Raw genomic sequence first — 4,335 nt, 5'->3', positions numbered from 1 at the left:
GCCAGGAGATCAGCTCTGAAAGCTGTCCCAGGCTGACACTATCTCAAGCTGAATAACTCAGAAATCCTGGTGGATTTCCCTGGGAAAAGCAATATTAGGATAAAATAGGGGGGGGGGGGGGGGGGGGGGGGGCGGCGGGGGCTGGAGAAAAGAGGGGTTGGCTGCCCAGCAGCCTGACACAGCCTTGATGGGATCACAACATCAAGGTGATCCCTCCAGGTCCTGCACCCACTCCTGCCCTGTTCGCCACTAACCGGGAAGGATCAGGTCCAGAAGGAGCAAAAGAAACACTGCACCCAACAGAGCAGAGCATGGAAAAGCACAAAAAACCTCAGTGTGAGATATTGTAGAAGCAGAAGATGATTTTATTTTACAAGATGTAAGGCCAGCTCATCTGCTGGCCCTGCCAGCGCCGTGCACCCAGCAGTGTGTGGGATCACCTGGAGCTGCCTTGCAAGTCCTTGCTTTGGCTTTGGGCTCCTTCACTGCCCGCAGCAAAACCAGCTTGGACTCGCTTTTTATATCCTTTGGAAAGTGGATACTGATGGAAAATCTTTTCCCCATTATTTTATCTCAGACCTCATCAGCCATATGCAAAACTCTTGAATATCAGTTCTCGTTTGTCTTACAGGTATATTTATGGCTCAGTTTGGCATCTTCCTGTCATCTTATCTTCAGCCGATGAGTAGTTCCTCCTTGTTTGAATGAAATCACACATAGGAGCCCTGTGGCAGTTAGCACACACCTCTTCTTTCAAACTTTGTGTCCCTGTTTCTCAGTGCTTTCATACACACACACATTTCTGTTCTTCCTATGGTCTCACCAGTCCTAACATTTCCATCACAAGTCTCTACAAGGTCTATGAAGTAAGAGTGATATTTCCAGTATCCAATACCCTAAAATCCACTCATCAGGGTGGTAGGTGCCTTGGTAATAATATTTATTACAATGGGAAGGAAAATCACATCAGAGGAGGAGGATGGCCCTGCCAGGGAGGTCTCAGCAACACTCGCTGAGCTTTGCCAGGGGAGAAAAGGAGAGGCCAGGAGGGCCAAGATGTTGTCATGGCTCAGCTGGGACTGTGGTCACCCCTTCCCCCTGTGTGACCCAGCTTTGAGCTGCTCCTGGTTTGGGGGTCCCTGCAGACACAGGGACCCCATGGAGAGCTGAGGGAGTGGAGAGGACTCAGGTGCCCCCAGCCCCCAGCTCCACCAGCAGCTCCCCATTGCTCTGGACACTGGTTGGAGGCTCGGTGGTGTGGGCAGGGTGTCACAGCCCAGCCACAGAGCCCCGGCACCCCTGCCTTGGGACCCTGGGACAGGAAGGGCTGGTGGACGTGGGGACCTGCTCTCTCTGGGCAATACAGTGAAGCTGCTTCCTGCTGATCCAGCTCCCTGATAAGAGGCCGCTAGGGCTATCGCTAGCGCGATCTCGATGGAAAGATCCAGTTCCCAGCTGCCTTATCTCAGCTGAGTCAAATACGGCCATGCCAGAAGGGAAATGCGTGCTGGGGAGCCCTCATTGCAGGTGACCTTCTCGGAGCACCTTTCCCTGGGGCTGAAGGGATGGCGGTTTCAGACACCCCACTGTGTGCACTGACCACCCTGTACAATCGGGGAGCAGCAGTCCCTGGGTGCTCTCTGTCTCAGGTCACATCTACCTGCAGCTTGCACTGAGCTGGGTGCCTCTGCCATACGCTGCTGCTGCCCAGCCGGGGCTCACGCCTCCAAGCCAGTCCCTTTTCCCATGGCAATCTCCTTTGGGAGAAGGTGCTGGGGGGGTGGATGCCTGGAGCCCAGAGGGTGCCACCACTCCTGCATTCCCATCTCCACCCAACACATCACCTTTGGACTCACACGGCTTCACTGGAAAGGGATGAATGAGTGTCCGCTACCTTCCCAGGTCTGGAAATCCCCCGCTGAGTGCACAGCGGCTGGGCCAGGGCTGTTCCGAGCAAGGCGGACACATGCCAAAGCAGGACAGAGGCACCAGCCAGCCCCGATCCCTCCTGGATGTGCGGCGCTGCGTGGTGGCTGTGTGCACCCAGAGCTGACCAAACCATCCAGCCCCTGCCTCCAAACCTGGGCTGAGCAACTCTTCAGTTTACTTTTTCTGATCCTTCTGTAGTAAAGAAATAGTTTGAGGTTACGAGGTAATATCTTAATTGCCTTTCATCCAGGAGGACAGGTAATGATTTCCCAGCTGGATGGGAGCTGTGATTTCCCTTGGCTTGCGGTGACTCCATCCACTCATCCCAGGCAGCGGGACTGCCTGAGCTGCTGTTTCTGTCTCCGTTCCCAGGAATGTGGCTCTCTTTGCCAGGCTCAGCCTTTTGGCAAACCTGGTGCCACCAGCCTGAGGCAAGCCCAGCAGGGAAAGGCCCTGGTCCATGTGAGCACAAGGGCAGTGAAGGACAGACCTTGCTGGGATGTTTAGTGACACCGTAGCAACTGGCCACAGTGCATGGCAGCATCTCCTGGGCTGCTAAAAGAAGGGATGGGTGGGAGTGCCCCAGGTCTGCATCCAGCCTGGAGCTTGTCCCAGTAGGGTTTTATGAGGTTCTGGAAGAGCTGGCAAGCTGGACTACAGGCAGGTCCACAGCTCCAAGGGGAGCACATGTGGAGGCAGCTCCAGGCAGGGGTGACCCGCAGCTTCTCTCCCTACAGGCAGGGCTCTGTGGCTGTTCTGGTCAGGGCTGCCAGGCTTCTTTCATTTTCCCAGCAGGATTGACTTGGCACAGGCAGCCAAGCCTCTTATCTTGAAGAAAATTAGTTTGTGTGTGAGATAATCAAACCACACTGTTACCACATCCCAGATCATGATTTGGTGTCAAGCACTCACCACATGAAGCCTATGTACTGCTGGTGGAGGAAGTAACCAGAGGACCTGATCTGCTGCAAATGTTGCTGCTGCCACCCCAAACTGCCAGCCAGGCTCTCCCTGGAGACAGGGATGCACCAGCTTTGGGAAGCCAGGTGGAGTCAGGGTTCCCATTGCTGTTTGGGAGTGCTAAATAACAAGCAAGAAAAGCAGCAAAGGTCTGAGAGCACCAGGTGGCACGAGGACCACACCAGCAATGGACGTGGTCAGGGCAGTCACGGTGGTGGTCTGGACAGCTCTGAAGGTAGAGAAGGAACTATGGAGACTTCTCCCTTCAAGGCAAAAATATGCTGCTTGTAAAACCCTGTTGAGGGGTGCTGGGATGCTGCTGAGCTGCACTAGAGCAGCCTGCAACAGCCACCTTCCAGCGCAGCCCTGTGTCCAATCTCACCCGCCGCCTGGGCTGAAGCCAGCTCTGCCCCCAGCAACCCCCAGTATGGGTGACGTTCCGGGGGGCAGCCACAAGGAGCAGGAACCCCAGCTGCAGAGGTGTTTAGGGATTTTGCGCCAAAAAAGTACTTTGTAAAGCTTTGGGGTGACCCAAGTGTTAGAGCCAGGCTCTCGGGCAGCAGTGATTTCAGATGTGTTTCAGCCCATTTAGTGATAAAAGTCTTTCACTTGCATGAATCAGGCCATTTCCTAAAAGACATGCCTGGGTGAGAGCTGGCTGGGGAGTTAGTGTTGTGGCTGTGAATGCTTTCAGTGTGTGAAAATTATCAGAGACACAAGAAAAAACAAGGTGTGGGCAGCCCTGGCCCCTGGCATGGCTGGAGAGCTGCCTGCGGCCAGAAGCTTCCCGATGGTCACTGCGTCTCAGCTCCACTCCAAGAAAGGCTGTGAAAGCCAATAAGCTAATGTGAGCCCAATGCTGGGGTCACTAAAGTCAGCCACTATCCAGGATGTCATAAAATTCCCAATCCTAACACCTACATGTTGTCTCTACATCTTCCACAAATGATAAACCAAAATGATCCTTTCTGATCTTGGTGCCTTGCTCTTGGCCCTACAACCCTCTGAAAGATGCTCCACCATCCCGGCTTTCCTTCCATGCCTGTCTTGGCCATGGTCCCTTTGTCCCTGAGCAGCAAAAATGCAGCTGAAGGCATATGGACATAGCCGCACCAGCTTCATCCCCCTCCAGTGTAGCCATCCCCAGTTTCAGATGCCTCTCTGGGAGCTGTTCCTGTCCCGGTAGGAGCTGGGACACAGGGATTGGGGTCAATACTGTCCCTCTGTCCAGGTGGTGCTGGTTCAGCACCCAGGCCTGGCTGTGCGGAGGCTCCTTCCCCGCTGGCCCCGGGGGTTCAGAGGGGCGTGGGGCTGGGACACCCACCAGGGTCCACAGCACCACCATAGGGAAGCCACGGAGCTGCCCCTGCGTGTCCGCGGGGCCATACCTCCGGACTGGGAGCGAGCCGGGGCACTCCCCCAACGCCTGCTTTTAGCTGAGGAGCT

Source organism: Falco peregrinus, chromosome 1 (genome assembly GCF_023634155.1).
Source record: "Falco peregrinus isolate bFalPer1 chromosome 1, bFalPer1.pri, whole genome shotgun sequence".
In the NCBI taxonomy this organism is placed as follows: Eukaryota; Metazoa; Chordata; class Aves; order Falconiformes; family Falconidae; genus Falco; species Falco peregrinus.
The sequence above is the reverse complement of the archived record's forward strand: the minus strand, read 5'-3'. Positions refer to the sequence as shown.